Raw genomic sequence first — 25,656 nt, forward strand, 5'->3', positions numbered from 1 at the left:
TCCGCATGGCAACGACGTCGCAAACTCTTTTTAAGCGACGTAAAATCGGGGCTATTGCATGCCGCAAGATTAAATCTCTTCGAGGTGTTTTAAGAATCCACAATTACGCTGGCGAGACAGAATGCACCAAAAAAATGTCATGTAACGTGGGTGGATTGATTGTCGACAATTCACTAAAGGCCGACATTTAGGTTCGTAATACAGATACGAATAACCTGGTAATTTATATAAGTTTCCCACTCGATAAACAAAATTTTACCAACGAAAATATATATACTTGCCAATTTACCCATAAACCTGGACACAAACGTGGGTAAACAAACACCCATGAATTATTTAGGACACGAGGCTTCCATATTTTACCATTAATGAAGTGTCATAGAGGACTACAGGTAATACAAGACACCCTTTCATCACCTCGTAAATCTCGCGAAGCATTTTCAGAGTGACACATTCGTGACAACGGCTACTCATATTTTTTTAAAAGAATTATGATGATTTTGACCCTCGAGATACATATAAATTATCTACATTATTGACAAATCACATAAGCTCATGACAAATGAGTAATATTTTTTCTTTATTGTATGTTCTAAAGCTTTCATCAAATATGCGGCCCCTAAACCACATAAGATCTTACTAGACATTCGAAAGACCGAGGTTATGAAGGCTTTCAATTAATGCGGAATGCGCTGTGTAATATTCAAAAGTACTTAGAATGTTTACGACAAATATATCTTGTACGCCATGTAGTACAAGGGGTTTCCTTGCGTGAAATGACTAAGAAAATAACCCTCAAAATAAAGTTAAGTAGTAATTACTATACAAATAAATGAAGTTAAAATGTGTAAAAAAAATATATATGGGGCAGAGACGACACCTTCAGCAAGAAAAGTGGCAAAAAAAAAAAAAAATGCATGAAAACCGTGAAACCAGACAAGAATACGTAGACATCTTAACGAAGAAATCTTGCCTATAGTAATGAAAAGCTACCGCATAAATTAATCGGAAATCAGATAGGCTATGGAATGGAATGCCCGAAAATAGCCTTCCCAACCCGTAGCGGAACCATCTGGCGGTCACAGTATAAAAAAAAAGGGAAGAGAAGAAAAATCTTGATCATTATCAAGGCATATTTTGTGCGAGAGAACGAGTTTGAGAGCGAAATAATTTGACCTAATGAATATAGTTATGTGATATTTTATATAAACCATAGAATTGTAATACGAATGAAAATTAAAAAAAAGTTGATCAATTACTAACATTGTCAAATTAGGAATAAAGGCTGAGCTTACAAATTAACTCCAATGATCCTAATGGCAACAATGACGGGCAGTTTGCCCAGTTCTCTACAAATTGGCCAGGACACCAGCCACCCGTTGAGATACTACCACTAGAGAGTTATGGGGTCCGTTGACTGGTCTGACAGTACTAAATTTGACCCTTTTCTCTAGTTACGGTTCAAATTCCCTTTGCCTACACATACACCGAATAGTCTGGCATAGTCTTTACATATTTTCCTCTGTCCTCATACACCTGACAACACTGTGATTATATAGAGGAGATTCTTTAACTATGTTAAGCAGCTCTTCTAGGAGAAGGACACTCCAAAATCAAACCATTATTCTCTAATCTTGGGTAGTGCCATAGCCTCTGTACCATGGTCTTCCACTGTCTTGGGTTAGATTTATCTTGCTTGAGGGTACACTCAGGCACACTATTCTATCTTATTTCTCTTCCTCTTGTTTCGTTAAAGCTTTATGGTCTTAATAGGAAATATTTAATTTAATGTTTTTAAGTGTTCTTAAGATATTTTATTTTTCCTGATTTCCTTTCCTCTCTAAGCTATCTTTCCCGTTGGAGCCCCTGGGCTTATAACATCTTGCTTTTCCAAGTAGGGTTGTATCTTAGCACGTAATAATAATAATATTTTGCTTATCGCTTGTGTCGGTTAATCACCAGACTTCCCACGAGGGATCTCTTTCAAAATTTTTCTTCTTAATGAAGGATGCTGCGATATTGGTATTAAAAAAAAAAAACACTATGCGAGTGTCCGTGACTCCGATTAGAGTAAAATACACACACACACACAATATATATATATATATATATATATATATATATATATATATATATATATATATATAATGTATATTAAACAGCACACCAAAGCAGTAACTAAGAGGAAGCCTCTTTTGTTTTAAATGCTTGCCATTCGGATTTCAACAAAGTAGCAAATAACGAATTTTATCTTCTTATGCAAGCTACTGGACATTGAGAAAACCGAATATTTCTTTCTTAATTGATCTTTCCCTCTCGCTGTCAAATTTTACAACTAGACGCAGTCTCTTAAAAATTGATTTAGACAATGTTGCTTAAAACACCATGCATGCAACCCGGAACTTATATAGGCTATCTACTGTACAGTATATATAGCTTTGGGGAAATATCTTAAACAAATACCCACAAACGACCTGTTACGATTCGCCAAAATCCAAGAACAGACGAAATGACATGTGCTGCTTTTCAGAGAAAATTATCTTCATATGAAGGAGTTTGGGATTGGTAGACGAAAAACTGGCATTTGATTCGCCCATCAGGCAAACCATTGACCGAAAATAGGTTCATGGTTAAATACCAATTACGAAAATATACAACTTGAATAAAAATGACGGCAAAACTTGCTAAATTTGTATGGGGATTTGTAGTTTAAAAGATACTACTACCTATTTTATACACACTATCGCTACATTTTTCTCTTGTGCATATACATTAATGACTTACGGAAAACCGCGATTATATCTAACAGGTGATAAGAATTACGAGCCATTGAATAAATCAACAGCGCAAATATATCTACATTTGACGGAGCATATTCTAAATTTTACGATGTAATAAAACCCACATGAAAGTATAGAACTTAACTACTGTACGTTGAATAAAATAAAGTTAAGATTAAGGGTTCAATTAATGAATAATCAAATCCAATGTCTAAATGGTACTCTACAACACTAAGAACAACCACTTTTCATGAAAGGCGTACGCACATGCATTTGTGTGTGCTATATAATAAATAAATATATGTGCATACATGTATATATTAATCTATTCAAAACAAAATAGACAATCAATTTAAATAATAGAAATTATATATACCCAAAGCTTAATCTACAGTATAGTCTGGTCAAGATACGATTAATTGGCTAGTACGATTCTAAACAACAATTAATTTATATAATACGGAATTACAATGCTCCAAATTTTGGATGACTCGCCCAATGGAATGAGGCCGCTTAGAACTATTTCTTACCTGGAAATAAGAAAATAATTCAGCGGAAGCAAACTACCACAAAGAATTAAAAAGACCTTTTAAAAAGTAATATCACGCTAATGCTAATGCAATAACTCATTCACTATTAAAAATAGTCCAATAGGCAGTAAGTAAAGAGTTAACTTTAATTATAATACAAAATATAACGCATTCGACATAAAAGGGAAAAAATTAAGGCAAAAGGCGCACCACTTCAAAGAGGCAATCCAACACGCAACCGACCACCCACCCTCGAAGTGACCTAAGCATCAACTAATGTAAAACAGTTAATCAATATTACAAGAACATGAAAGGCCACTGTTGTTGGGCAAAGTGACTCCATGGCCGAAGCAATAAACCCAACAACTGAAATGTCTTAAAGCTTTTTTTTTCAAAGGTGAGACAAGGGGGATTGGTAATCTAAATTTCATAATCTAAATCGAATTCGACACGTTTACGTTATCTAACACAAGCCCTTTTTTCTGATGAGCGGTCAGTACTGTAGTACATGCCGGCTAACCTATTTGTTGCTTTCTTCGAGTATTTCGTGGATCGTTATCTTTTAACAATCCGACAGCAATTAGTATACACTCCAAGAAGCATATGCTTTCTTGAATATTCGGCAGAAGTTTATACGATCTATGCATAGGTATCTGCTAAAACTTAATAGTAGACAATCGCTCATAGCTAATTCTTAAATTCTTCTTTGACTAAAGCTTTTCCCACTATACAGGGTCGCCATTTCTTGAAAGCGTTTCCAACTTCTGTCTGCGATGTCCTCCAATGTGGGATCTTTCTCCTCCATATCTGCTGTTAAACACTCCTTCCACCTTCTCTTTGGTCTCCCCTCCTCCTCCTCCTACCTGGAACACCCATCCCCAACAACTTCCTCCCAACATACTCCTGGTCTCTCCTCATTACATTCCCGAACCAGTAGTGACTTTTCTTGGATAAACTCATAGCTAGTCAAACTTGAATTTATACAAAAAAATATGTTTAAGAGTACATAGCTTGTTTACCATGGCTTATCTTTTCAAGTCACATACATCTTCCCCAGATTTGCCCCTTTTTTTTACTTTGAAAACGTCATTAATTTACCAAAGAAAACTTTACCACCAATTATATGCCTAATTACTCCATTTTTTTCCAACAAGATAAGTCTCTTCTTAACAGAATAGTGCTACCATATGTTGTATAACTTGTGCCACTTGTGTTTTAATTTAAATGACAACCACAATTGGCGGTAGAGTTAGAAAAGGCATCGAGACAAGTTAACTTTAAATTTTTCATTAAAAATAGCTATGAGCTCTTGCCAGTTGCAGTTAGATTTAACTAGAGCAGATTTCAAATATTATACCGGAGAAAGATTGTGCTGCATATAGTATACTTTTTCAATCTACACTGTTACACTGTAAGCCAAAATTACACAGTAAATATGAGTAAAATGCAATATCAATGACAATAGTGATGTTGACAACGCTTATTACGTGATTGATGTCTTCTCTGTCATAGAATTGTAAGAGCCCACACAATAATAATTTCCATCAAGTACATATATAAATCTTTTAGAAAACACTAACATTCGTGATCCAAATTACTACAAGGCAAATGTTTACAAGCTCTAACTACTGGGAGATGTAACGAAACGATGTGTGATTGTTAGCCAGTTAACCTAGTAATCAATCGTCCTTTGGGAAATTTGCTTAATAGCGCATGCAAATATCAACGCATCGATGGACAAGTGGAGATTTATTCATAATGAATAAAAGAAGTTTATCAAGCAAAACAAACAGGTTTCCCATTAATTTTGCTGCAATCATTCATTTAGCCAAACTAAGTCCATGTGTCAGTTGTGCACCATAAAACTACATTGACATTGTAAAATTAAGTCAAAATGTGAGTGCCACCAGTGGCCGAAGGGACACCGCGGAGACCCTCAAGTAATGCTTTCAGTGATCAACATGAAGTACACTATAACAACACTACCCTCTAAGGATTACCGATTCAATGGGAACACATGCATATGCATTATATCGTGTAAAAAAGATACTAATGGCTAATTGAAGATATATCTTACATGACAATATTTGAAATTCGATATGCATTTTGCTGGGGATGTTAAGGCAAGTTTCAAGTTTTTTTTTTTTTTACATAAAAAAACATAACCCAGGATGGACTCCCTTCAAACAAACGGACCGATCTATTTCCACCCTAACGAACAATACATTATCAGAGTAACAAACCTATACACTGTCACCAGTCATCGGTAACAAGTCAGACAAACAATACAAAAGAGTGCTCCTTCCTTAAACCACCTATAAGAGGCCGAAAATATAGAACAGGCCCGTGGTATGATTGGCATTTGCTGCCTACGGTTGATAATAAGAAAAAGCAAACTCCGACAAGGGTTGAGGATAGCCGCTAAAAAGCAAACCAGTGTATGTGAAGCTTCCATTTTTCACGCAGCGTGAATATGGATAGGCCTAACACTAATAATTCCGTAAAAGAAACCCCTTTGGTAGAAAATATGTTGTGAAAAAAAAAATGCACTGTAATGACCGAGGCCTACTCTCTCTCGAGGAAATGTTACTATAGCTATAGTAGCCAAAAATACAACATAACGGTACGTAAAGTGGTTCGATTTCCACCAAAAGTACTTTTTCATTTTTAGAGAGAGAGAGAGAGAGAGAGAGAGAGAGAGAGAGAGAGAGAGAGAGAGAGAGAGAGAGAGAGAGAAAGAGCTTATTTGAATTCATTGGCAAGCACGTGAGAACGTAAAAAACATTTGTCCTCTAAAAATCGCTTCGGCAGACTGAAAATACTATTTGCTTCGTTTACAGCCAATCACTCCCCAAACGTTGCAAGTTGACGAAACGGCAGCGGAAATGACGCTACAGGGTTGAGTTGCAGAAGCGCTTGAGCATCAAGGAACAGGGGCGGTAAGCGAGCACGGTTGTTATTTTGAAGTAGAAAAAAAAATTAAAGAGGGAAGGAGGGGGAAGGAAAATAAGAAGCGGACAATAAACAGGTGGTTACTGCAAATCACTGCGACTCAAGATGAAGTTCCTCTGAGTCTATAAATGATACCGATCGTGACAAGCTTGTGGCTGATAGCTACCCTCAGGAGGTGCCATACCCAAGGGTTAAGCAGCATAACGGGGAAATAAAACGACTGTCGTTACATGAAATATGGATGGCCAGGGCACCAGCCACCAGTTGCGATACTACCGCTAGTGTTATGGGGTCCTTTGACTGGCCAGACAGTACTACATTGGGTCCTTCTCTCTGGTTACGGTTCATTTTCCTTTTGCCTACACATACACCAAATAGTCTGGCCTATTCTTTACATATTCTCCTCTGTCCTCATACACCTGACAACAATGAGATTACCAAACAATTTTTCGTCTCTCAAGGGGTTAACTACTGCACTGTAATCGGTCGGCGGCTACTTTACTCTTGGTAAAGGTAGAAGGGACTCTTTAGCTATGGTAAGCAACTCTTTTAGAAGGACACCACTCCAAAATCATATCATTGTTCTCTAGTCTCGGGTAGTGCCATAACCTCTGTATCATGGTCTTCCACTGCCTTGGGTTAGAGTTCTCTTGCTTGAGGGTACACTGTTCTCTCTTGTTTCTCCTCCTCTTGTTTTGTTAAAAGTTTTTATAGTTGATATAGGAAATATTCATTTTAATATTGTTGTTTTTAAAATATTTTTTTCCTTGTTTACTTTCCTCACTGGGCTGTTTTCCCTGTTGGAGCCGTTGTGCTTATAGCATCCTGCTTTTCCAACTAGGGTTGCAGGTTAGCAAATAATAATAATAATAATAAAAGAAATTGATAAATAGGAGCGTACAATAAACATTTTAAAGCAATAATCACTGTACTATAAGAAAAAGAGTCTGTCAGCAGCTTAACAAGGTACTCAAGAACTATCAATTTACCAAGAAAGTGATCAACCAAGATATTTAAAGCAAAGTTTTGAAATTAACAATTGAAAATATCTTAGCAAATAACTCATTTGAGCAATGAACATAAAAAAATAAATAGTCACCGATCACCTGAAATGTGAGGACCATTGCATTTTATGCTACTCAAAATCTACTGTGGTTGGTCATTAACAGTGCTATGCAATACTTTTAAAGTATGAAGAAAGTTATTGCAGTTGAATATTACTCAAGTTTTAAACACAAAACACAATATGGCTTCATATCTAATATATCATCAATCATCCAGGAGATGCTTGCTTAAAATAATAGATTAAGTAATTTCTTCCAGGTAAAAATTTATTACATAAAATGGTGGATGAAACTGCCATCATTGAAAAGAACCTACTAGACTGGCAAGCAATCAACAAACCTTACATTGAAACTTACAAGGGAACCTGAATTCCATACTAATGATTCACAATAACAGAAAGCAAACTTCTGCTTATTTCCACACACACACAGAGGCTATACAATATATATATATATATATATATATATATATATATATATATATATATATATATATATATATATATATATATATATATATATATAAAGATACACACACATATATATATACACATACACATATATACATATATATACATATATGTGTGTGTATATATATATATAATATATATATATATATATATATATATTTATATATATATAAATATATATATATATATAATATATATATAAATATATATAAATATATATATATACATATATATATATATTATACACATGTATATATCAGAGTGCTAAACGAATCTTTAAAAACCTCTGACGGATAGGAGAGGCTAGAATAAATAAAACACTTTCTAGGGAATCTCAATGCCATACTAAACAAAGTTTAATTTATCTATCAACCTTTTTCAAAAGAACACACATACTGTGATGCTGAAGGAATCTAAAAAATACATCGCGGAAAAGGAAAAGCGGAAAGGACTGGGGAAAAAACAGAAGTGGCCGCGATCCCAAGAAGCATATGGGAGGGGAGGTAGGAGGAGGGAGGATAGGAGACGGATGTGGATAGAGCCTAAGGCGGGTCGAGGGTCTCAAAGGAGGCAGAGCTCGTTACGCCATCAGTCTCTCCGAGAAAGATTTTTTCTTTCTTTTAACTTTAGACTACCGTAGTCGGACTTTCTAGATACCCGTTCAGAGGAAGTAGGCTACATTACACTTTTTGTCTAAAAAGAAGGCATTTTGTCTACAAACACAATAATACTACAAAATTAGTAGTTTCATCTGATGGTCTCAGTGTAAAAACTACCCTCATAATAAAATATAATAGCAATAAATTTCCCTATACAGTTCAGACCACAGTACCTAGTCTAAGTTTATTTACTACTGAACTTTGCCAAAGTAACCCTTATTTACATTAAACAGAACCAACCACTTGTTGCTGCAGCTTATATCGCTTTATTTATTAGTTGGGGGTCGCTTGGGTGGACCTCCCAACAAGATTTGAATATCTGACCTTGCCAGAACGAAGGAATTTACTTCAAACTAATATCAAAGTACGAGCGATGAAGATGTTATTGAAATTATTTATTCGCTTCCCAAAAGCCGAGATTCCAAAGGGTAAATAGTTACTTTAAGTCCGAAAAGGAATATCCAAACAGTTTCAACGCAGCAACTTAGTTGCAAAATGATGACGATATAAGCTCAAGGACACCAACAGGGAAAAATGACCCACTGCGGAAAGGAAATAAATAAACCATGATAAAGTAATGAATGACGAATATAAAACATCTTGAGATCAGTAACAACGTTAAAACAGACAAGTCATAAATATATGTCTATTTTAACTATGAAGAGAGACTATGTCAGTCTGTTCAATAAAAAAAAAAAAAAACTTCGCTGCAAGTCTGAACTTTTGAAACTGCCTAATTGGAAAGATAATTCCACATTCTGGTCCCAGTCGGAATAAAACTTCTACGGCTTTTCTGTCCCCTTACAGACTCAAAATATAAATGACAATAATATATACATACTAGGAAAACAATGAGGCGTTATGAGTGAAATAAAACAAATAGAGGCATGTCCTTGAGTTGAAATAACACTACGCGTGTAATAACAAAATCCTATTGAACTTTAAGATGGTTCAGTAGTTTAAGGGAACCAATTTTACCTAAGGAGTTTTTAGATTTGTTTGATTAGTTTAGGGTAATCAACCCCATTCAACCTGAACTGCTCTCAGGTTGATCGTTAACAAGTCTATAACCTGAATAAAAAAAAATTCTAGATCAAAATGTATTACAAAGCTTTGACCGAACGCCCGAAAGAAGTTTCCTCATTGACTTTACACTGATCCTGCTTTCATGTCTTAAGCATCGTTAATACAAACAACATACTTCTGCTACTGCTGGTAATGAAACCTCTTACTTTGGATACCATACAATCAATCTTCTTACGTCTGGCATTGCAACCCAGATCCAATCACACCACTCACTCCGTTACTATTGGTATTCCCATACGACTAGGCCTACTCATTTCGTTACAACTAGGATTCAAACTTGTTTTATTGCTGACGTTATTGAGACCTGAATTGCTGCTATGATGACCTGATATTACTTTTGTTACTGAAAACTAACTCATTTTATCAGAGCTATTAGGGTAATTGTTTACAACACCACACTCTCCATTTACTCCAAAATAATGCAATCCTGCAGTTCTCACCTTCTTGCACAGTAATTATGTGGTTATTTAAATTCTGAGAAAGCAATAATTAGCAAGATATGTTGAAAAGGGGGGAAGGGGTTATAAAAAGAAAATAGCTCGGTTTCCTCACTAAACGACTTGGAACTGACATGTCAACATAGTCAGATGCCAGCGTACATTTAATATACTGTATATTCAAAATATACTTAATTAAAAATAGATTAATTACTCAAAAGTGTTCATAAAATATGCAATTTACAAATAGTGACACTTTTGAGTAATCACTCAATTTTTTATTAAGTATATTTTGAATATACAGTATATCCAATGTACGCTTGCATCACGAACTTATATTTATGTACGCTGGCATCACGAATTCCGTTTGGTTGACTATGTTGACATGTCAGTTCCAAGTCATTTAGTGAGGAAACCAAGCTATTTTCTTTTTATAACCCCTTTCCCCTTTTCAACATATCTTGCTAATTATTGCTTTCCCAGAATTTCAATAACCACCTAATTACTGTGCAAGAAGATGAGAACTGCAGGATTGCATTATATTGGAGTAAATGGAGAGCGTGGTGTTGTAAACAATTACCGCTATTAGTAACAAATGCTCTTGTTTAGCTTCAATTGATGCTTGAACTCTATTAAGGAGGTATATTCTTTATAAATCATAACTATTGAACATAAAAAAGTTAGTCTCTGGCATCGATATCGCTGGCGGCGAAATCACTAAGCGCAAATACTACACGAGCAGTGATTTACCACAGTTTTGTGGTATTTTTTAATTAGCAAGTGCATATTTTTCATCTTACATAATCATTTTAAGCACGGTTATGGACGTAATTAAATCAAGTTTAAAAATTAAGAATTCGAAGGTGTCAACATCAATGTCTATGTCCTGTTCATTCGAACCTGTTCCTTGTGTGAAACAATTCAAATTTGGAATCCTCTCCACGCTTCCTTTGGCCATCCTTTCAATGTCAAGACTTGAGCTATTTCCTTTCCTATTGTCTCAATTTTATCGTTAATATGCTATTTAGAGCAATTTTTGCTAGTTTATGCAAGCTTTGTATAAAACTGTGTGCATTACCGACCAGAGTGGAACATGAATTACGTCTTTACATTCGAGCTTCCATATAAATTTCCTTAACCCTGTTGATAATTTCGGTAATTACTTTTTGTAAACGCAAGCTCTTCTAATAAATCTTTCTATGACACCACCTAACATACGGTAATGGAAATGTAGGCCTGCAATGTAAAATTAGCCTATGTTGCCATATGTCTCAACAATCTGGTTGGATTTAGAAACGAAATTAAGGAGGAGGTGCACACTAATCCCAAACATAGGTCAACCTGGCAAAAGTTTTACACAATCAAAGGAGAAAATTTCAATCATAATAGTATTCGAAGGACTAAACAATTAAGATCAAACTTATGAATCCAAATAACAGTAAATAAAACCCTAGTCTAGATTCACGGGGAAAAGTCTACATCTGTCAAAAATTCATGACAAACATGAAATGTTATTTACTATTAATTTACATCATTCTGATGATGAAATGCAACAAACCACTTACTACAATGCGTTAGATAAACAATTCCCTGGAATCTGTATTATTGACGGGTACCAAGAACATTGCTCACAATTTCAGAACCAATAGCATATGGAATTCTTGAAACAAACGAATTATGAAATTTTACAAGAATAGATTACATTAAAAGAAATGCATCAAGTGACACCTTACATACACTATTACGATATTGGGCTACATTACACCTCTGACAACTAACAAGTCTAATTGCATCTAGCCTACATACATCATCTACCGTCTGTAACTGCACAACTTACGATAAATAAGTTACCCAGGTTGTCTGGTAGTTCATTAGACTTGTCTACGGCGCCTGACGGTCATAAGCGAAATACATTCTCAACGATGCCTTTTCCCCACATTATAGCCAAGGTCAAGAATGCTTAGCGAAAGGATGTTCACCCCTATTCAAATTTAGATATTTTCCCATAGTAAATAAAACCTAATAAAACAGCCCCCGAGGACATGATAAAAACAAGTGGGCTGAAATATTGTGGCAACCTCAAACTTAACCAGACAAAGCCGTAGTTAATTTCCTTTCCTCGCTGGACTATTTTCCCTTCTGAAGCCCTTGGGTTTGTAGCATCCCACTTTCCAGTTACTTTAGAGTGTTGTTCGTCTTGTGATAACAATAATAAAGAATATATCAAATAAATGAGTGCATCCATCTTAAATTACCCCAGAATGTAAAGAACACGTATAAAGAATATCGGTCTTTCAGTGTTGATTACAGTCATAAAGCCGACTTCACAGGCATTATTCTAAATTTATGACCACTAAAAACGATTCATTCTAATATTGTAAATTGTCGGTAACTCATCAAAGACATGTATTCAATATTCTTCGTCATAGCTGCCGTCGATCTGGGATTCTGGAAGCAAAAATTTTACTGGTCACAAGTGTTTGCATTCAACAGCGTATCGTAGAAAATAACTTCGGATACAAAATCAATGCCAAAGTATTCTAAGTAATAGAGAGAGAGAGAGAGAGAGAGAGAGAGAGAGAGAGAGAGAGAGAGAGAGAGAGAGAGAGAGAGAGAGAGAGAGAGAGTCGAAGCGCAACAGGTTGTTTTGACAAGAATTTGGAATGTCTTATATTCTCGCTAGTCCTGCGTTTTGAAATGCCCTCCCTATATGACATCCGCTAAAGAAACAAATAACATTTTAAAGTATACAAAAAGTATTAATTGCAATCAATTTCCACGGACACTGACCGAACTTATGGAGTAAGAGGTCATTTCGAAGCAAAATCTTTTATCAATTAACATAATTGTTAAAACTCTATTCTTAACGAAATGGAATATAAGAGCGTGGAATACATAAAAGTAAAATAATCATAAATAGAAAATAATTACACGACAGGACAAAATTTAACCACCACCTGCATAACAAGGACGTGTGCAGGAATGGAAACTGGCTGTTGATGTCTCTAGTTCTTCCCCAAGGCTGGGAAGGATGGGGCCGGCGGTTGAGGAGGAGAGGGACAACGAATAACAGCGCATGCCCATAAACACCAGGGTCCAGAGTTACGACGCCCTAAAAAAAAATTCTACAATTTCGTATTCTTAAAGTAGATAACTAATGTTTTGATACTGCTACTCTGTACATGTGAAGAATCGTCACATTCGCCTGAAGTTCGTGTTACTTTGAATCGTCTGTATATTTAATTGTCAAGGACGTTTAACAATTAATTTATCCTTAGGTGATTATTTAAACATATTGAACTAACAAGTTTGCAGATGCGGAAACGTTTACTCTACATAATCCTCATCTGGACAAACAGAACAAGGGTCGGAGCAGGACCTTTCAATTTGCCAGCCATTATATAGGCCTAACGGAACTGCGAGGACCCCACAAAATTCCTGCTTCGTCAACAGGGACACGTAATTACGGGCGTGGTTTCGGATAAAAGGGGGGTTGGGTGGAATGTCAGTAATGAGGCTTATAAATCAATGAGAACGAACAAATTCCCCGGAGAAATATACCCTTCGGTGAAGTTAACTGGCATCGGTTTGGTTTGGGTGCTAAGATTGTGGGTTTCGGCTTGTTTCTACCAGTTACATCTAATCTGACTTACATAATTATTTTCCTTAAACAATGGTTGCGACAAAGAACTGGATTAATACTAAAAACACCAGATACTTAATATAAAATCGTCAACAAAATGTAGACGTTAAGATCATTCATTTGGTAATAATAACTGAATGACGTCATACCACCGTAAACCAACCGATGCAATAAGTTTCGAGTGACCATCTACGGTCTGCCTCCCCTTCCCTTCTCCCTCCAGTGGGTCATTTAATAAAGCCTACCGGACACACCATCTCACAGCCGACCCTTGACCCTCCTTTAACCACCTAACCCCCCCCCCCCCCCCTTCCCTCCCAAGATCCGTTCCACACATATCAGGACTATCCTCATCTACCCTAACGGACCCCCCCCCCCCACCAACTTAAATTTCAGATAATCACCTTCTCTTTTAAAATAAATCACACGATACAGCACTCATATACTTAATATTAGTAGTCCTTAAATCTAAAAAAAAAACAATTTAAAAAAAAAACAATACTATCAGCTTCAAAAACTTAATTGAACAGAAAATCAAATCAGAACGTACATTGTTTACATGGATAATAACATCACTGATGATGAAGAGATTTTGCAGCCAAGGATACTAAAAAAAAAATAAAAAAAAACTAAAAGAAAAAAAAGTCCACTAATAGACATCCATACCTGAGACTGGAATCATTCCATCATACTGTAATAAGTTCTTCACTCAAATCCAAACTCTTGCACAGCCTACTCATCAGAAGCAAAGTTTTCCCGTAACTTAAAAACCTGGGCTACTTGTTGCCTTCACCTTCCCCGAGCACCACGAAGAGAGAGCAGCTCTTTTTAAAATCCAGAAGTCAAGTTTGGCTATATCCTAGTTGGCCATTTCATTAGCCAAGTTATATCCTGCGATGTCTAAATTCACATCAAGCCACTATTTTGAAACTTTTCTCAAACCATTACCAAAACTTAAGCAAATCAACTGGAAAAACTTCGCAACATCACTGCACTTAAAGACTTAACATTGAGAAAAAACAACATAGCACCAAAATCACACACACTACACTAACGTCTCCATTCACGATAAAAGAAAAAACAAAACTTTCTCTTCTCTGAACTGTCCCTTGGTCAGCACAGTGCCAACGAAGGAGCGACAGGACGAGTCAGAGCGAGGAAAGACGGAGCACCAACTTGGCAATAGTACTCACTACGGAAGGTTGTGTGCGACTGAGTTGCCTTTTCTTGCCGTCCGTCCGTCGTCGATCTCACAGTCTCACTACGCGGAGGGGTCGGTCGGTCGGTCGGCTCGGCTGGCCCCTCTCTCCTCTCCAACACGGCACAACAACATCCTCTCCTACTACCCTTCCCCCAACAATCACCACCAATCCCTCACCACCAAGACACCACACCACTAAAACCCCACTCCATCACTTTTACCCCCTTCGCTATCTACCTAATGCCGATAGCCGACAACGATTTGCTAAAAGCACCAACACACTATTTAATGATGGTTCGGGCTACTGGAAAATCGTGCCCAAATTGCCGTCCAAAGGTTTTCGTGAAAATGAGTGGAAACCGAATCCTTAATTTTCGCATTTTAACTAATCGCTCAACTTTATATTTGCAACAAAGAAGTTTATAGTTTTATACCCATAAAATCTTCGATATCATTAGTTCCCATCAGGTCAAAGCTATGATCATGAGTAATCTGAGAGAGAGAGAGAGAGAGAGAGAGAGGGGGGGGGGCACATTAGAAGGATGAGGAATGACGAAGGAAGGGGGGTGCGAAGGATGGGGGAGAGAATTAGGTTTAAAGTTTCCCTAGCTGGCAGTTCCGAAGGGCAGGGAGCCATCGGGGACTGAAGATGCATCCCAAAACCTTTGACAGGTGCTGCTGGAGTGTGCGATATTCGAGAGCCATTGAAAGAAAGCTCCCTTAAGCAAATTAAATCTACTATTATAGCGCAGCATATCATTTCTAACAGTCATTAAACTGCACGACGCGAAAAGGATCTTTAGTTATCAGTAAAAACGAGACAGATAAGAAGACTTACAACACAGCATCTGGGACGCATTGCTTTTATTTCTCTCTCAAAGATGGTGACTTCATCCTGGGGCAAAACTTCTGGCGCTGCAGCAGAATGCGTGATGGGCTTGGTCTCTGACTACTCCTTTGCCTCCCTCCTTCCCAATTAGAATCGCATGTGTCCGAGAAAACATACCAGAAACCGTACCATACTAAACGGTGAATATTCAATGAGCCAACGTTATTTACAGCGTCTTCATACATGTCATGTTTTTTTTACTACATGAGAGAGAGAGAGAGAGAGAGAAAGGGGGGGGGAAAGCGTATTTTGATAAAAATAAATTATGATCTAAGAAAATCAAAGTAATTTAAGACAAATATATATTTAGAAACTCATCAGTAAATTTCATTCAATTACTTTATAGTGAGAGGTAAACACAAATAATTTTGCTTGCAGCTTTAGTGAATTTGTAACATCCATTACCCGAGTAATATGTGAAAATATTGATCTAAACAGAACACAATAACCCTAAACAGGTTCTCAGGCTAGTACACCAGGATAGGTCTAAGGTTTTCAGCAGCGGACCTTCTAACATAAAAAAAGAAACCAGTCTCGACAGGCTTTTGTGACTCATAGGAGAGGTAAAATCATACATGAAAATTAATAGTTCATAAGTTTCGAGTAATACACATAGACAACAATTGTGATAACAAATATAGCAATGAAAATGGGTTTGCGTCCAGAAAGATTCTTCCTCTCGATGACAAACAGCATATTAGCAGATGATCATTTACCAAAAGTAAATTTCTCTGAAGAAATGATATGATAGTCGGCACCATGAAAAGCAAAAAAGACAACTAAACCGTGGACAAGCAACTCAGAATATGCAAGAATTCACACAATAAAAAGAAGGCATAGCATAAAGTTCAGAAAAAGAATTAACACCCAAAAATTAACTTAATTCGGACTCAAATTCCCCCACTCCCTCAGAGCAGATAAGAAATTTCCAAGAAACACAACGTAAATTAACAGAAGAAATACAAGCCTCAACACAAAGACTCCCAGGTTTTTCATATTCTTCACATTTGGAAAACTCAAAAGGATTCATTTCAGCATCAAAATATAGTACGCCAGTGGCAAAAAAAAAAAAGAATTATTAGACCACTGTAACTCGAATGAATTCAACTCTGAAAAGAATTAATATAATTCAACATAAAATGGAAATTCTGGGAAACGAAGAAATTTGAATGATATATCTGTAGAGAATAATACCCAATATTAATTAATCAGAGGATATAAAGACTAGCGAACAAAATATGGAGTAAACTAGTTCAGTGCATTGGAGAATTAATAGAGAAAAGGGAAGGTAAAAACTACTCATACAACACAGATGGTGGAGAATAGTATTTTCATATGTTCACAGCCATGAATCTCAACCATTTATACTGATAGGAAACGTTCTTGTGGAAAACTTAATTAGAATAATTTACTATGTAAATATATCGTAAAATCATAATTAAAACAGTGAATATTAAGATTAGAATAAGAAAAATGGCAACTCCATCTAAATTGAGAAATTGTACCTTTATACAAAAAAAAAAAATAATAATAATGTGGCTAACCTACACTTTTTATTCTCAATAATAGCTAATACTTGATTTTCTAAACGAATCCTCAGCATCGTTAGCAATGTATAATTCTGATTTTTATACCTTTCTCGGCTTACCTTAAGAATTCGACAAAGGGTGGCTTCATCAAGAATGTGTATATTATGCGAAGCATTTTTAAATAATACCGAATAGAAATATATCAAGAGAGAGAGAGAGAGAGAGAGAGAGAGAGAGAGAGAGAGAGAGAGAGAGAGAGAGAGAGAGAGAGAGAGGCGAACGGCTTTTGATTAGTAAAGTATTCCATGTGAGCATAATACACCTGCTTCCTTGAATTCCCAAAGAGATTCTTTTCCCAAATCCTTTTTTATCCTCATTATCTAATCTAATTCTCCTTCAATCTGACCACCATCATTTTGTCCACCAATTCTCTTTCGTTTCCTCTACCTTTATCCTTTTCCCGTTTGCTTCTCCTCCTTTAAATTAAATCTCGCGCAACACGTCACCCCTCACTTATTCTTGCACTGCTCCGTGATTCTGTATCATAACAGAATTTTATTTGCCCAACATCAAGATGTTTGGTTTTAGCTGGATCATATAATCACTTACTGCTCTCTCTCTCTCTCTCTCTCTCTCTCTCTCTCTCTCTCTCTCTCTCTCTCTCTCTCTCTCTCTCTCTCAATTTTAGCTTCCCAAGAAATTATATTTTTTTCTTTCCATACTTGTAAAACCCATACAACACACTCATAATATGTATGTATATATATATATATATATATATATATATATATATATATATATACATACACATATATATGTATATGTGTATATATATATATATATATATATATATATATATATATATATATATATATATATATATATATATATCAACAATAAAACTAAGCAAAAGAGACTGCAATCCATTTTTACTCTCATTTGTAGCGTTCTTCCCTGCTTTTCCAAGTCTACATATTGCGTAACGCCACAAAAAAAACAACCTAATATCATCGTCCTTCCTTAAGGAACACCATCTTTTACTCAGCAAGTACGTCCTCTCCCCTCCCCTACATCTCCTTCCGCACACTCATTGTCCTCCTCCTTCTCTTCCTCTGCTTCTCTTCCACTACCGCATCCCTCGCCCCTCCCCAATTTCCTGGACGCCCGAGATTCATCCTAGAAATTTGGACTCTTGAGTCTTAGACACAAAATTGGACCTACAATCACTGCAACCAGTCCAGTTGGGATTTTTTAAAAGGTAGGTGGAATCTAAATCGTGTTATTTTTTTTTTTCAAGTGGAACTTTTATTCATTGTCAAATAAAAGTTTTCCCTCTATAAAGTTCAAAACAATTCTAAGTAAAGCCAAGATTGGATATCATCCATACCTAATGTACTGTTGCGGACTGATCTTCTCTCTCTCTCTCTCTCTCTCTCTCTCTCTCTCTCTCTCTCTCTCCTTGTTTTTCGAAAGGAAATATGCTGAGAGAGCCGTTCGCTTCGGTGCGAAGGGGCGGTGGGTTTCGCTCAGATGGTCCTCAGGGACCCTCGGGCAGTGTTGCCATCGCTGATAAAGTCGCTAACTAGAAACATAGACACGTAACAAACACATGAACTACGAATGCAAACAAAAATATACACATATGTGCAATGAATAATCGTACAAAGACAGTAGCCCTGTGATTAATACGCGATTTTCGTACCGCTTGAAATACGAACAAATATGCGTTCATGCAAATGAAAAAGTTCCGAGTCGCCGCTGGGCAAAAGTCACGCTGTTGTCTGGCCGGTCAACTGTCTCCAAAACGGATATTTCAAAAACAAAAGGCGAGGTTAAAGGCAAAGGGAGGCGCTGGTGCGGGTATTGATACATGATCTGCCACCTCTGCTGTTCTTCTAACGGACTTCCCGTTCACTTAACATGTACATGGACGAGGATTGACAAGTAATGATGTGTATCCTGAAAATAAATTTGACAGTTCACTCTTTAATCGCTACAGTTTTATTTTTACAAAGATAAACACCTAACAATACCCAACGTAAAGCCGCTGCCTAAACAATCTCCCATCGAAGCAATGTCAACAAAATTTCGACTTAGCCAAGAGGATGACGCACAACGAAATCCACCTCCGTCATTTCTCTTCCCCAGCGGTCGCCGGTCGTTGTACCAATAGGCGATAAGACGTCCACTATATACTGTACCAGTGCAAGTGTACTTTAACTGCTTTTCAAGTCTTTCACTTTTCTTTGTTTTCTTTTCATTTCTTCTAATTTCAATTTTGGCTCGATTTTTTACTGAGAACACCCAAATACAGTATTCTCTCTCTCTCTCTCTCTCTCTCTCTCTCTCTCTCTCTCTCTCTCTCTCTCTCTCATAAAGCAGACAATCCCTTGTTTCTCTTTTCCCCTTCCTCTTCAATATAAGGAGGTCCTTCTCCTAAGACGGAGCCCTTACAGGAAACTTTAGATAAACCCTTGCGAGTCTTTTTTGAAAAAACGAAAATGGAATCTTTTCCCAATGGGTTACATAACAAGCATTATACGAAGATTCGCCTCAGTTTCAAAGGGAATATGCCCATCTTCGGTGTGGCCTCTGCTCAGTGTATTCGGGTTACTGCCCTATTCCCTTTCTATATACTTTTCTCATCTCGAACCTCCGCACAATAAAGTTAAACACAAACATTAAGAAAAGAACCCATGACAGCTACATAAAAAAAAGAAAAAAAAAAAAACTTTGACGCTCGCCGATGCTTATGATAGTGGAACACCTCTTGTTGCTTTCTTTGCCATCCTACAAGACTTGGGCTCTTGAAATAGTAGTTTAGTACTGTTCACGATGTTCCCGAATTATTTAGTAATATGACTTTTGAATAATTTATTCAACGGAGTATTTTCATCGGAACTAAATCCTTCATGGACAACAAAGAAGTGGGGCATAAGAAATAAATTGTAGAAAATATCAGACAAATTAATAACTATTTACTAAAATAAGCTAAGTAAATTATGCCACAGTAGGATGAACTTTAGAGGAGGTGCCTCTTCAACTTGTCTTAAAGTTCAAGTACTTTTAGTGCCATGAAAACTGTTATACTGGAAACCAAGATGTTTAGTAGTCTGGGCAGCGCAGGGTGGTAACGCTTTGTTTTTTCTTTTTTCAGAAAGTTGAGACAAAGATGATAACAGAGGCTTCTCTTGGATGAAAACATGGAATCGCCAGGTGATGATGAAAAAGAAAATTGCAATTTAAAAAAAAAAAAATTAATTTTCCTTTGAAAAAACTAATGTTTCTATTTATAGGATCCATGGTCCCTAGAAAATTAACGTTCCAGCGCTGGCAAAACATAATTGCGTTTCTCACAAGATGATCTTGAGCAAATCAAGTCTCACTATCTAAAGGCTGTATTCGACATAAAAAAATGAGTGATTGGAGGTTACCTAGTGTCATTTCTGCCCTTCCAATACATAGACACGCATGCAAATGATATATATATATATATCATATCCCTCAATGCCATAGAATCCATAAAAATATGTAAACTTCCATCTCATGCCTGGGTATAGGAATGCAAGCGTCCATGCAGCACCATACTGTACAGCTAAGTAGAAGAAATTATAAAATTTTCACGTTTACATATATTGTATAGTAAAGAGGTATCTGCTCCGGAAGACGGCCTACATGATATGAATAAGGGTAAAAATAATATTATTGGGACCCCCATAAATCATTGAAATTAATGATAATAAAATATGTTGCTAACACAATGATAGTTTTTTAAATGATTGGCTGAGAAGCCGAAGCGTATTGCAGATTCATGCTCATTACCCGGAGGCTACTTTTTTTTTTTTTTTATCCACTGTATAGTGTCACATCACTCTTCAGCTGACATTTGATCTTTGGGAATTGATAGTGTATGACTAACTGGAATATGCCTCCGTGTGACCTTTTTTTTTTTTTTTCTTTTAGTATTGGCTACTTGTAAGTTTGAACAATAACATGTACATTATAATCTGTAATTTTGCTGCGAAATTATCATAACTATTATGTGTAAGTTCTTAGAAAAAACAAGAACGAGAGGAAATAAGTATAATATAATGCTGATCATAATTATAAACCAAAACAAGCAATTAAAAAATACACAGTTAACAGAATAATAAAAATTTTACAGGAAAAAAATATGGGTGCTTTAAATAGCTTTACAGCTTTCCTGGAACTTATACCCATCAATAATCACAACATGACAAGTATGACACGAATTCTTGCAATATTTTCGGAAAATTCCGAGCGAAGCCTCCATATGTGCTGTTGATAAACTTAATAGAACAATGCACCATATCTTGGTAGCTCGCACCAATCGGCATTTATGAATAAAGAAAGAAAAAAAAACAATGCTACTCATAGTGTGCAGAGGTCATTTCAATCTACGCTGTCTACATGTTTAACTTTGTTTACAAGTGTACCGGCCCGTCAAAAACTACGGAAAATATAAAAGTAATTTAGCATTTAGGGCGTATTTGTAATTTATGAAGAACAATTCCTTGTTTAGAATATTGTTATAATTGACCGTTCAAGAAGTAAATTAGCCGGGTGTTATCTATTACGCACAGAAAAATAACGTTACTGAGTAATTCTTGTGTTAAACTGGGGTAAAATTTAATGTAAAATTTAAGGTCGCATGAACGTATTAATACAGAATTACTTGGCTATTATATTAATATTATACAAAAACAACAGCAACAAAAACAACAACAACTACTACTACTACTACTACTACTACTACTACTACTGCTAAACAAGAGCATAACAAGCAGGCCAAACAAGCTTCCAAAGAGCAGTAGGGCCAAATTTGTGGAAAAAAAGAGCAATTCAAAAACAGAAATGCAAATATATATTAGCTTAATAAAAAAGGACATAAATAAATTCATAGGCACTTGTTCGGAAAAAGACAAAAATGTTGTGACAAAGGTGCACGGCAATTTAAAGTAGCATTGCAGTTACTCGTAACCTCAAGCCAGGAACACTGTTTTATAACTCTCTAGTATTGGTAATCACAAGGACAAGATAAAAAATTACGACAACAATAATAAGGAAGTGGAAATAAAAAAGAAGATTGTACAATATCAGCCGTGAAAAATATTTTTTTCCCAAGAAATATAATAAAATCATCTAAATAATCCAAAAATATTTCGGCACTAACTTTTGGGAAGAGAAAAGTGATTTTCTCGGAAACGTTTTTGTTCGTCGGAAGGCGTGGAGAAAAAAAAAAAAAAAAAAAAAAACTTTAGATAAATAATATTTGCGAGTGTGCGCGTTTTAAACGTTTTGGCAATAGCTTCAAGTTTCTAAGTTTCCTTGAACATTTATCACCCTTTCATTATTATCTTTTCGGGAGCTTCTACACACATCGTGTCTTCTCTCAATTCATTTGGTCCCTCCCATCTCTTCTCTCATTATCCTACGCGATCCTACCGTCTTTTTTTATCAGTTCTCCGATCCAATTAGATGGCCAATTCCTCTGCAGTTCGGCAACCCATTTCCTCATTTCTCAATGCCTACTTTTTATATTCCTTCATTAACCATTCCATACTTCCTTCGTTACAGGCTCCCCCCCACTTTCATTAACGGATCATTTCTTCTTTAAGGGTTGCGGTGGCCTTTGGAAGCTCCCTGTTTCACGCTTGCCGGGCTGGAGTTAAAGTCAAGATCAAACTCGATAATTTGTTTAGTTGCTGCAACATCACTATCCTTATGAGCTAAGGATGGAGGATTTGGAGGAGCCTATAGGTCTACCTACTGAGTCATCAACAGCCATTGCCTGGCCCTCCCTGGTCCTAGCTTGTGTGGAGAGGGGGCTTGAGCGCTGATTATATGTGTATATACAGTAAGTCAGTCTGTAGGGCATTGTCCTGCTTGCTAGGGCAATATCACTGTCCCCTGCCTCTGCCATTCATGAGCGACCTTTAAACCTTTATTATTAATGATATCTTGTTCCTATATCGTACCATTATTTATTTTCACTTTGTAAGTTCCTTCCTCCTCATTCATTACCAATGTATTACTACGATATCATTACGTGTCCGTTTTTTCATTATCAAATCTTTCTTCCATTCCCATTATTCCTTTTTTTTTTTGTCTTTCATCAATCGTTACTTGGTTCTTTTTTATTTACCAACCGTTCTTTCTCCCTTAACACACACACACACACACACACACACACACATATATATATATATATATATATATATATATATATATATATATATATATATATATATATATATATATCCGTAAGTACAAATTCTGGTTCAATACTTCGATACCGTGAATTCAAATCACTGTCTTTAACTACCCTTTGGCAAAGCAATGATAATATTTTGAGTGTGTGTAACGTATATGTGCAAGCAGAATTTCACGAAACTAAAAAATCAATCAGTCAGAAATATCAGAGAGAGAGAGAGAGAGAGAGAGAGAGAGAGAGAGAGAGAGAGAGAGAGAGAGAGAGAGAGAGAGAGAGATATTGAGCGTTTCTTCCAAGTATTTGCAAGGTCTTCCACCTAAAACACCCGTTCCAATTTCCTGTGATCATGACGAAAAAGAAAACGAAATAAAAACAATAAGACTCATTTCCATGAACTTGAATTTGATGTGAGCAGCAGCCAAGGCCCCGTTCTCCTACTGTACTACTTGATGAAGAAAATGCCACGCCACTGATTAACAACTAAAGCAACAGCTACAACACACCAAGACATCCTGGTTCCCTATCTGGTCATCCCAATGGAACAAGTTTCATCATCCCTTTGCTTACTCCCATCTACACCCCTCCCATTTCTACCCTTCCTCTCCTTTTCACCATAAGACGTCTCTCTCTCTCTCTCTCTCTCTCTCTCTCTCTCTCTCTCTCTCTCTCTCTCTCCCTTGCTCTTTCCTTTCCAATGATCACTCCTTCCACCACTAACAACACTGGGCCCCTTCCCCCCCCCCCCCCCAACCCCGTCACGGACGCCTTGATTGAACGTCGTCGCAGCACACACGACACGAGGGAGGTCTGTTGGTCTGGAGGTTCTGGCCAAGTTCCGTAGCCCATTTTCCACCTAAGGCCGTTGCTGCTCCTCCAAGACCAAATCATTTCCAACGCTATACTCAGCCTTTGGTTGGTGCCGCTTCTCTTGCTGCTGCCGAAGTGCTGCTCTCAACTGTTTTGTGTCTGTTTATGCTTCTTCTATCAAGATGTTTATTTAGAAATGTGGATGTCGTTATTGTTCCGTTTGCAGACTAATTCATTCGATTGTGAAGAAGTCTCAGTAAATTTCATTAATAACAAATATCATAAATTTATGTAGCCTATTTTACAATTATATATACCACTATAAAATTATTTAAAAAATCATTTCGGAGCTCATCTAAACAGAATAAGAATAAAAAATAAAAATATATCAGAAAAAATAACATTTGCAACTGTAGCGATATACATTTGATTCTTGTTTGAGGAATATGGGAATTTTCTTTCAAGAATTTTCAAAAGTTAATAAACGACAAGTTGGGCATCATGAGTAACTTGAGACTATTATATTGTATATCCAATATAAAAAAAAAAAATGTCACTAGAAGTCAAGCCGAAAAATTGTTTGGAACAAGGGACATTGTTGCACTGAAGACCTTCAAGTCGCCGCGCCTTTTTATCTCTCTCTCTCTCTCTCTCTCTCTCTCTCTCTCTCTCTCTCTCTCTCTCTCTCTCTCGCTGTTTGGGCGTCCGGCTGCCTGACGTACTACATAAGGGGACACCCGTCCAATTACCTTCATTAGGGGGTCTTTGAGCGTGTATGAGAGAGAGAGAGAGAGAGAGAGAGAGAGAGATTCTGATGATGGATCTTCGTGTGTCGGCAAGTTGAATACGCATGTATAGGCTTTTGGTAGGCTACTCCCCAGATGTTGCAGACAAAAGCCAGAGTACGGGTAGACGTAGGCCTTGAATATGTATAGGCTACATGACTTTGGGTCTATGGATTCTTGTATCCATTAACGGTGATTCTCAAACTTTCATAATTCATGAAACTCAAACGTCAACATAATGATAAACATCTGGTTATTTGTCAATAAAATATTTTGTGACTGTTGGAGAAGTTAACATAGAAACTAAGTCAAAGTTAAAACTTACTGACTACAGTAAATAAATCAAAATTATTAACGGCCATCGCAGAACTGTTACTCACTTAAACTCATCAAAGCTCTAAAATAATTTGTCAAGTAAGGGAAACAAGAGAGAGAGAGAGAGAGAGAGAGAGAGAGAGAGAGAGGAGAGAGAGAGAGAGAGAGAGAGATGAGTTTTTTGCTAATCAAAATCCAACTTAAAGCATAGTTTTATCCTAATAAAGTTTTCTTAAAATGCAACATTTTCAAAGCGACAATTCTTTTTATTCAC

At 36.5% G+C, this 25,656-nt stretch overlaps 1 protein-coding gene across 5 annotated transcripts in view; it reads right to left on the bottom strand.

Moving 5' to 3' along the window:
• The window catches only part of LOC137656340 (uncharacterized), a 175,434-nt gene that overhangs the window by 42,478 nt on the left and 107,300 nt on the right, over nucleotides 1-25,656 (bottom strand). For 2 of the 5 annotated variants that reach the window (XM_068390545.1, XM_068390515.1), the window contains exon 1: nucleotides 14,288-14,808. The exons of 1 other annotated variant lie outside the window; for it this stretch is intronic. The gene's annotated coding sequence lies outside the window, so the exon portion shown is untranslated. 2 more of the 5 variants (XM_068390522.1, XM_068390537.1) reach the window with 2 other exon arrangements.

Source organism: Palaemon carinicauda, chromosome 1 (genome assembly GCF_036898095.1).
Source record: "Palaemon carinicauda isolate YSFRI2023 chromosome 1, ASM3689809v2, whole genome shotgun sequence".
NCBI lineage: Eukaryota > Metazoa > Arthropoda > Malacostraca > Decapoda > Palaemonidae > Palaemon > Palaemon carinicauda.